We start from the raw sequence: 10,079 nt of genomic DNA, 5'->3' as shown, positions 1-10,079 counted from the left end.
ACATTCCTGGGGCAGTATTGGAGCCACCAGAGTGAGCAGAATGAAGCTCTTTTTAAAGCCTCATTCCCAAAGATTTGTCCTTATCAGAACTGTCTGGTCAGACCTGTCTGGTAATAATCTGGAAGACTCCACATGCAAGATTGTCCGTATTTGACCTGACTTGGAGATTTACTGGTTTACAGTATTTACAGAAATCTCTGTCCTATCCTTACTCAACAACCAAGCTAACCAAATAGAGACTTCAGTTGCCACAAAACAAAGAGTACAGACTTTGTAGAATTAGTTCAAAAAAATACTAAATATACAAAGCAGCTAAAAAATTGCAGCACCAACAATATACTCTGGGGAGGGAGAGAATGATTTTAAGAGGTGTCACAATGTATTATTTTAAATAGTCATCAACAGAAATTACAAGGCATGTAAAGAAACAAGAAAGTATGGCTCTATAATAGGAAATTAAGCAACTAATAGAAACGGTTCCCTGAGGAAGTACAGACTTTAGACTTACTAGAAAATACTTTAAATTAGTTATTTTAAATGTGCTCCAAGAGCTAACAGAATGTGTGTCTAAACAACTGAAGTAAATCATGAAAACAAGGTCTCACCAAATGCAAATATTCACAAAAGGATCAAAATCACATATTTTTGAAAAATTGAAATTCTGGAGTTAAAAAGTACAACAACTAAAATGAAAATTTCACTATAGGGGCTGAGCAGAAAATCTGAAGAAGCAGAATAGAGTATCAGCAAACTTGAAGGTAGGTCAATTGATATTATCTAGTTTGAAGAACAGAAAGAAAGTAGAATGAAGAAAATGAACACAGTTTTGGAGGCCACTGGGACATCAGCAACAAAGCAAGACATGGATAAGAAGAACTTCAGAAGGAGGGGAGACAGAGAAAGGGAAAGAATATTTGAAGAAATAACGAATCAAAACTTCCCAAACTTGATGGAAAACATTAATCTACACATCTAAGATGCTCAACAAAGTACAAGTAGAGTAAACTCAAAGAGATACATAGCCAGACACATCATAATCAAACTGTTGAAAGAGAATCTTGAAAGCACAAGAGACAGACAAGTCATATTCAAGAATCCTCAGCTGATTTCTCATCATAAACCACGGAGGCCAGAAGATACTAGATGATATATTCAAAGTGCTGACCAATGTCAACAAATAATTCTATGTCCAGCAATATTATCCTTCAAAAATAAAGGAGCTTTCCGGTGGGCCGAGCCATTGAAACCCGAGACATGGGGAAGAGCTGTTGCGGTGCGCCGGGAGGGAAGCGGGCGGCCCTGTGTCTGGCCCTCCCCTTACCCGTGACTCCACGGGCGGCCTCAGCCCCGGAGGCTGTCCCTGTGCCCCTCGCCTCCTCCTCCCTCTCCCATTCCTCCCCCGGGGCTGCCCCCGCTGCCCGCTCCCTGCTCCCCGCCCCCTCCTCCTCCCCCAGAGTCACCACCGAACCGTCTTCCCTGCTACCAACCCCTGGCTCTCCAGACAGTTTGCAAAGAGCGTTGGCTCCACCTTCCCACCTGATTCACCGCCCCCAGGAGAATTTACTATTTCTCTTTCACTGTGGGGAGAAGAAACCGTCAACGCCCCCACGCCCCACTCACACGCACACCCTCGCCAGTGCCCCGGGCCTGAACGGGCACATCTCAACCCCTTCCCACGCCCCTTCACACTTCTATTATTTCTATTTCTTTGGACAAGAATTATTTGCGTTAACCCTTTTTGAAAATGTTTCACTCCAGTAAGCTTACTAGAAGGAAGGAGGAGAAGCAGGAGGAGAGGGAGGAGAGAGAGGAGGAGGACGAGGAGGAGGAGGACAAGGCAGCGGCAGCCGAAATTTACACAGTTGAAAAATAGGCCAAAGCACACTGAACCTGCAGGACATCCAGTAATCTTTTCTGCCCATTTCAGTCTTTCCCTGTCCTCACCCAACTATTATAAGCCCGCTTTTGCTGATACCTAACAATGTTATTTAGTAAATGTTCAGCTAGTATTCATTTGAAATAGAAATATACAACAGCAGGTAATTTTTTCTCCTGTATTTCTTCTTGGCCTGTTTCAGGGTGTTATCCAAGAGGAGGTGGAATGCAGTGGTGGTTTTAAAATGCCAGAAGCCTAGGAACCCAAAGGCCTCAGCAGGCTGGCACCTCCCCACCCCCGCCGGCGGCTCTTTGAGGCCAAAAGATTGAGGGTCGTGATCAACTCACTATACCACTGGAGGCCACGTGAGTAAGCAGCAAACTTTCTCATGAGAGCAGGGTGCTGGCAAACTGACAAAGCGTGTCTGCCGCCCAGAAGGACTGCTGAGGGCATTCACGACCCAGGCACAAGTGTTTTTATGATTAGACATAATTGAAGCCTGTTAGTAATGGGAACTGGTGATCAATCAAGCCAGCTGACCAATCTTATCGCCTCCTCCCTGCTCATTCTACCCAATAAATACCAAGGGCTGTGGAAGCTCAGGGGGGCTGCCTTTGCCCACTAGAAGCAGGGCGCTCCCTTCTTCTTCCCCATTTCCCCTTCCTTTAAAACAGTTTATTTTTTTATCATTTCTACGTTTGTCCCTTCGTTCAGTCTCGTAATGACGGTTTCAAGTAGTAAGAGTAATAACTGTCGTAGTGACAGTCTCAAGTAGTAACAGAAATAACTGTCGTAGTTATAGTCTGAAGTAATTGTGGCAGTCAGCCACAGGTACACAGGACTAAAGTTTCATTAATGTCTGCTGTAAAAATGTAAAATATATTTCTTCAAGGTATGAAGAAGTATACATTTTTTGGTGCATGTTTTTGTTACATTTTTTAAAGTTCTCTTGTTTTTAAAAAATTACATGTATAGGGCCAGCCGCAGTTTTTACGCCTGTAATCCCAGCACTTTGGGAGGCCGAGGCGGGTGGATCACCAGGTCAGGAGATAGAGACCATCCTGGCTAACACGGTGAAACCCCGTGTCTACTAAACATACAAAAAAATTAGCCGGGCATGGTGGCAGGCACCTGTACTCCCAGCCACTCCAGAGGCAGAGGCAGGAGAATGGCACAAACCCAGGAGGCGGGGCTTGCAGTGAGCCAAGATTGCGCCACTGCACTCCAACCTGGGCAACAGAGAGAGGCTCTGTCTCAAAAAAAAAATTACATGTATAGTGCCTGCACAGTTCTTTTAAAATATGTGTGTGTGCATGTATACAGTATACATAAAGAATAATGAACTGAAAAGTTCCCTGCTTCTCATTCAACTCCTATTTCCAAAGTAAGTATTAGTCAAATACCTCCTGTTTTCCTTTTAGTTTCCGAGTTTTGTGTCTCACATGAGTAACTTGAAACTACTCCAAAACTAGAAAATAATTCTTCTAAATTTACCTCCAGTATTTTTACTGTCTTGATTTTCAGATTTGAATTTTAATCCAATCAGAATTTACTGGCCTATATGGCATAAGGAATGGATCTAACTATTTCTCATGGTTCCCACACCATTAAATGGCATATTCTTTCCGCTACTAATTTGAATTATCTCTTTAACCATATATTAAATTCTCATTTACATTCTAGCTGTTTGGCAGTTTTTCTAATTCTACAACAATACTGCACTATTTTAATTACCCTAACTTTTAGCATATATTTGGATATCTGGGAAGGCAAGCCAGTTACATCTAGTCTTTAACATCAGTTTGCATTAACATTTTTAAAGTTTTGAATCTTCCCATTATAGAACACAGCATCCTTTGGTTTACTCGGGTTTTCTATGTATTTTTTTCCTGAAGTTCCAGTTTTCTTTTCTTTTTCTTTTTTTGAGTTTTTTTGTTTTGGTTTTGTTTTTGAGACCGAGTTTCACTCTTGTTGCCTAGGCTGGAGTGCAATGCTGTGATCTCGGCTCACTGTAACCTCTGCCTCTTGGGTTCAAGCGATTCTCCTGCCTCAGCCTCCCAAATAGCTAAGATTACAGGCACGAACCAGCATGCCTGGCTAATTTTTGTATTTTTAGTAGAGAACAGGGTTTCACCACGTTGGCCAGGCTTGTCTGGAACTCCTGACCTCAGGTGATCCACCTGCCTTGGTCTCCCAAAGTGCTGAGATTACTGGCGTGAGCCACTGCACCCTGCCAGTTTCACAGTTTTCCACAAAGGAATCTCATACATTTCTTGCCAGGTTTATTCCTAGAGATTTCTGATATTTGAAGGGTATTATGGATGGGCTCTTTCTTTTCTCCAATTACATTAGAGTTAGTTATTGCTGATATATAAGAAAACTCTTAGGCCCTGAGAGGTGGCTCCCACCTGTAATCCCAACACTTCGGGAGGCCAAGGCAGGAGGATCGCTTGAGGCCAAGAGTTCAAGACCAGCGTGGGCAACATAGCAAGACTCCATCTCTACAAAAAAGAAAAAATTAAAAAATTAGCCAAGCATGGTGGCACACACCTGTGATCCCAGCTACACAGAAGGCTGAGGTGGGAGGATCGCTTGAGCCCAGGAGTTTGAGGATGCAGTGAGCTCTGATAGTGCCACTGTACTCCAACTCCAGCCTGTGTGTCGTCAGAGAGAGACACTATCTCTTTAAAAAGAGAAAGCTATTAGCTTCAGTATATACCAGTCTCATATCCAACCATTTTGAAGAGGTCCAGTAGTTTTTAAAAATCAATGATCGTAAATATTATAATCAGATTGTCTATAAATAAGCTGGATCTCTAAGCCTTCCTCACACCTACTCAGCCACTTAGCACTCACTTCTGACACAAAAATTACCCTTGGCCCCAATCAAGGAAAAAAGAAAAATGCCTCTTATGTGTGTATACTGGAAAATAGGGGCCCCTGGAAGGCCTGGAGCATGTTTTAATATGGCCCCCTCCTTCCATTCCAGGAGGATATTAAGCTCTCTGCTGCACCCTCCATCTGGCCTCATTTGTCTACACAAGGATTTCCTCAGTGTTAAGAACACAAATGTTCCAGTCATTCCTAAGATATTTGTGAAATTTGAAAGAAAAATCCAGTATTTAAACAACAGGGCTAACAAGCTACTGGCTTTTAACAAGTAGAAAACTTCCTTTTGCAACAGTTGTTACTTTGCAGTCAAGGAGCTGTAGTCCCTAAAAAAAAAAAGTGATCAAGACTTAGCAAAAATCTAAGGGAAAAATATAAGACAGAAGAAAAATAAAGACAAGTCCTTCTCCTACAAAATGTAAGAGAAATATCACCTTGTGATATATCATAGAAAACTGCCAGGAATTTTATTTTTTATTTTTTATTTTTGAGACGGAGTCTGGCTCTGTCACCCAGGCTGGAGTGCAGTCGTGCCATCACGGCTCACTGCAACCTCTGCCTCTCTGGTTGAAGCGATTCTCCTGCCTCAGCCTCCCAGGTAGCTGGGACTACAGGTGTGCACCACCACACCCAGCTAATTTTTGTATTTTTAATAGTGATGGGGTTTCATGATGTTGGCCAGGCTGGTCTCGAACTCCTGACGTCAAGTGATCCGTCTGCCTCAGCCTCCAAAAGTGCTAGGATTATAAGTGCAAACCAGCATACCTGACCCTGCCAGGAATTTTAAAACATCCATTTTCAAAACTATTAATTCAGAATTCACAAGTGAAGCTGTAAATTCCAGTATCTTCAATATCATTTTCCTACGGGATGTTGAAGATGATCCCAGCAAACCAATTTCTTGATGGTTTTAAAACCATTTTGAATGGTTGTTTCAGAAAGTTATAAAAGTCTCGTCTTTTTCATTTTTATTTTTTATTTTTTTCATTTTTAGAGACAGGGTCTTGCCCTCCCATTCAGGCTGGAGTAGAGAGATCATAGCTCACTGCAGCCTTGACCTCCCAGGCTCAAGTGATCTTCTCTCAACAGCTGGGAAAAGCTCCTATGTAGCTGGGAATACAGGAGCATGCTACCATGCCTGGCTTCAAGTTTTTAATTTTATTGATTGATTCATTGATTGAGGCGGAGTCTCACTCTGTCTGTCGCCTGGCTGGAGTGCAATGGCACAATCTTAGCTCACTGCAACGTCTGCCTCTTGGGCTCAAGCAATTCTTCTGCCTCAGCCTCCTGAGTAGCTGGGACTACAGGTGCCTGCCACCAAACCTGGCTATTTTTTGTATTTTTTTGTAGAGATGGGGTTTCACCATGTTGGCCAGGCTGGTCTTGAACTCCTGACCTCAAGTGATCCGCCTGCCTCAGCCTCTTAAAGTGCTGGGATTACAGGCATGAACCACCACACCCGGCCTCAAGTTTTTAATTTTAAAAAGTAAATGGTGTAAGAATTTGAGAAGCATGCTTCAGTATAAAGTTTAAAAACATGAATGTACAGTGTCCAGTACCTCCAAGAAGATGAATTAGAGCTTCAGGTTCCTAACCTACCTGGGCACAGCAGCCAGATCCCACCTTGAACAATCAGCAAATTCACATCCTGGTTGGAGTGCTGGGAGGTGGGAGAATATTCTTACCAAATTTTTAACAAATTAATTGTACTAGGAAAAAATTGTTTGTAAAATAATTACTTGTAAAAAATTAATTGTACTAACTGCTTCTGTTAATTCCTAGTACACATCATAAATAGTATAATTTTGAAAACGAAACTTTGGCCATGCCTATTCTGATTGCTCTTCTAATTTAACACCGGATGAACCTAACAAAAAAGAGAAAGCAATGGGTTTTTTGATGAAATATTCAGAATCACTTTTAGTTCTTGTTTCCATTTTAATTATAATCTATTTACTCATTTTATTGAATATTTGTTAATTGGATACCATAAGGTCAGCATATCAGCAGCCATATCGTGTCCCCTAAAAGAGTGCAAGATTTTACAAATGACAGCTCACAGCCCCAATTTAGCCCATTGCCCGTTTTTGTACAGCCTAAGAGCTAAGAATAGTTTCGACACTTGTAACTAGCTGAAAAAATCCAATGAAGACTATTTCATGTCACATCAGCATTATATTAAATTCAAAATTCAGCATCTATAAATAATTATTGGAATTCAGTCACACTCATTCACTTACATATTATCTATTGCTGCTTTCACACTGCAATAGCCAAGTTGCACCTGGCCCACAAAGCCTGCAACGTAGGCTGGGTGTAGTGGCTCACGCCTGTAATATCAGCACTTTAGGAGGCTGAGGCAAGCAGATCACTTGAGGTCAAGAGTTTGAGACCAGCCTGGTCAATATGGTGAAACCCTGTCTCTACTAAAATTAGCTGGGTGTGGTGGTGTGCACCTGTAATCCCAGCTACTCAGGAGGCTGAGGCACGAGAATCGCTTGAACTGGGAGGCGGAGGTTGCAATGAACCGAGATTACACCACTGCACTCCAGCCTGGGCCACAGAGTAAGACTCTGTCTCAAAGACCCTCCTAAGAGGGTCGCACCTTGCCCTCTTAATCCTAGAGTCCAATCTGATGACAAACATTTTCCTCTCGGGAATCCAGCTTGTAAGGAAGATCACTGTGCTTTCTGTTAAATAAAACAGCTCCATTTAGTTGCCTTATTCGTTCTCAGGCTTACTGTATTTCATCGGCCTGAAGACTGTATTTGACATCAACTCTTAGAGACCATTTGTTTTCACAATGAAAAAAGAAATAAAAGTGCAGATGTTGAACCTCAAAATCCATACTTCTCGGAGCTATTTTCTTTCCAGAAAATAGGAATGTGCTGGGGGTTTCTCGTGTGGGAAGAGGGGAGGTGAATGAATACAAAAATAGACATATCGCTGTGACTAAGTAAAGTATTTTATATCTGTTGTTCTCTTTTTCTATTAATTTCAAAATTAGAGAAAGTTTCAGAACAGAAAAAAAAAAAAAAGTGAATTACAGGAAAGTGAAAACTCCAGGACAGATTCCAGTTTAGTTAAAATAAGAATAGCTCATGTCAAATCAAAAAAATAGTAATGATGAAAATTTCAACTTTGTTATCAGAAAAGTAGTATGGTTAAAGATGGGCAGTCTTAGCACTTAGGGAGTCTGCCTAAACATAGGTTCCCATTCCCAGATCCCATCGGTGAATGCTGACAGCGGAGTTGGACCCTAGCAGCAACCAACTTTACAAATGTGGGCATTTCTGGCCAGGCACTGTGGCTCACGCCTGTAATCACAGCACTTTGGGAGGCCAAGGCAGGTGGATCATGAGGTCAGGTGTTCAAGACCAGCCTGGCAAAGATGGTCAGACCCTGTCTCTACGAAAAACATAAAACATAGCCAGGAGTGGTGGCAGGTGCCTATAACCCCAGCTACTCGGGAGGCTGAGGCAGGTAATTGCTTGAACCGGGGAGGCGGAGCTTGCAGTGAGCTGAGATCACGCCACTGCACTCCAGCCTGGGCGACAGAGCAAGACTACGTCTCAAAAAAAAAAAAAAAAAAAAAAGTAGGCATTTCTTAATGACCCAATCTCTTCCTTTAACAGTGCAGGGGAAGCCAAGCCCCCATGATGGAACTAGGTAAATGATAGGAGCCAGGAGAGCTGCTCACCAGAGGAGGTTGAGACCAAGTCCACAAGTGCCTCAGGGAATGTGAGAAACTGGGTAACTTCCATGAAATAAGGCAAGTCCAAAGTCCTCTGCATCCCACTCAACACAAGGTGGGCCCCAGCTTCTCAGGGCAGGGAGTGGGAGACCAGTGGGAGCAAATGGCACTTCCCACCTGTTGTTGGCTATAAAGAAGCCTGCAGCCCACACCAGGAGCCAATTAAAGGGAACTGAGCCTGGTTCAGAATCCCAGAAAGCCATCAAGTGGGGTCTAATCCCTGGAGGTGATCCCAATTAAAAGGGAGCGCTTTATATCAGGAGGACAATTCAGAAGATGCAGCCACGTGGTCCTGCTGTCACACTGAGCTTTCTAGAGGCCGCAGGGTGCTTGAGAGGCTCTGCCTGCTTTCCTGAAGGGAGCTTCTCCTACCCAGGCCTAGATGGGAACAGAGAATTATGGCTCTTCTTCCTCTTATTATACAACTTTGGAAAAATAGTATTTTTCATTTAAAAAAAAAAGTTCTTGAGAATATTTTTAGAGACAGGGTCTCGCTCTGTCACCCAGGGTAGAGTGCAGAGGTACAGTCATGGCTGACTGTAGCCCCGAACTCCTGGGCTCAAGTGATCCTCCTGCGACAGCCTCCCTGAGTAGCCAGGACTACGGGCACACACCACTTTTTAAAAAATTTAATTGACGCAGTCTTGCCATGTTGCCCAGGTTGATCTTGAACTCCTGGCCTCAAGCTATCCTCCCACCTTGGCCTCTCAAAATGCTGAAACTAAAGGCATGAGCCAATGCACCTGGCCAAAAGTTGTTTTGTTTTTTTTTTTAATAGTATTCTCTGAAAGATCAAGATGTTGTATAACAGCTTCTTCAGTAGAGGGGATAGCCCCAAATGTTAGTTTTTTCGGTTATTCTGACACAAAAAGAGGAGGACTGTCTGCAGAGCCAGGTGGCATGCCACGGCTGTGGCTCACTGTCAGTGGCACATTTAAGGAGTCCAGCAGAGTGTCAAGCAAGCACTTTTCGCAGGCAGAACGCAGGGTGGTGAGTGCAGAGCTACCAAGCCTGCACAGACACTAACTAGGTGGCAAGCCTCTGTCCCTCAGGGCTGATGAAGCTGGGGACAGTGCCGGGGGCACAGAAAGAATCCATACATGATCCGGTGCTGTGATTCTCGTTTCCCAAAACAGGAAACCTGAGCACAGAGGTTAACCTCCCTGAGGACCCACAGCTCCTAGGCAGCGGTGCTTGCAATCAATATTTTAAAGGCAGGTGCCATAAGATTCAACTATGGTTTTGTTTTCTTTCTCTTTTCTTGTTTTCTTTCTTTCTTTTTTTTTTTTTTCCTGCTCACATCTCACATATTTTGTGGAATCAGTTTCCAGAGCAATCAAATTTTACCAAATCATAATGGCCAAACACAATGAGGGGCTCTGGCAGGGAGCGGGGATTACTAAAGAGGAAAAAATAAGTTCTAAATAAACGACGTACAGGGTAGCCCACAGTGCCCAGGACGGCACCCCTTTGAGCACATTCTAGTGTCCCGTCCCAGACACCCCTCCATCCCAGGCAAACCAGGACAGCTGGTGGCCAAACCCTTAGCTCACCTTTGAA

At 43.3% G+C, this 10,079-nt stretch overlaps 1 long non-coding RNA gene across 4 annotated transcripts in view; it reads left to right on the top strand.

Annotated features, from left to right (window-relative positions):
- The first annotated feature begins 998 nt into the window (after window positions 1–998).
- Window positions 999–10,079, top strand: part of LOC139364363 (uncharacterized) — a 20,225-nt gene continuing 11,144 nt past the window's right edge. The window contains exons 1-3 of one of the 4 annotated variants that reach the window (XR_011626075.1): window positions 999–1,273; window positions 2,079–2,241; window positions 8,401–8,537. This is a non-coding gene — a long non-coding RNA (uncharacterized lncRNA). Of the gene's footprint in view, window positions 1,274–1,430; window positions 2,242–8,400; window positions 8,538–9,655; window positions 9,734–10,079 lie in introns of those variants that run through there. The other 3 variants (XR_011626076.1, XR_011626074.1, XR_011626073.1) reach the window with 3 other exon arrangements.

Source organism: Macaca nemestrina, chromosome 7 (genome assembly GCF_043159975.1).
Source record: "Macaca nemestrina isolate mMacNem1 chromosome 7, mMacNem.hap1, whole genome shotgun sequence".
Taxonomy (NCBI): Eukaryota; Metazoa; Chordata; class Mammalia; order Primates; family Cercopithecidae; genus Macaca; species Macaca nemestrina.
This window is presented reverse-complemented; position numbering and strand designations above follow the sequence as displayed.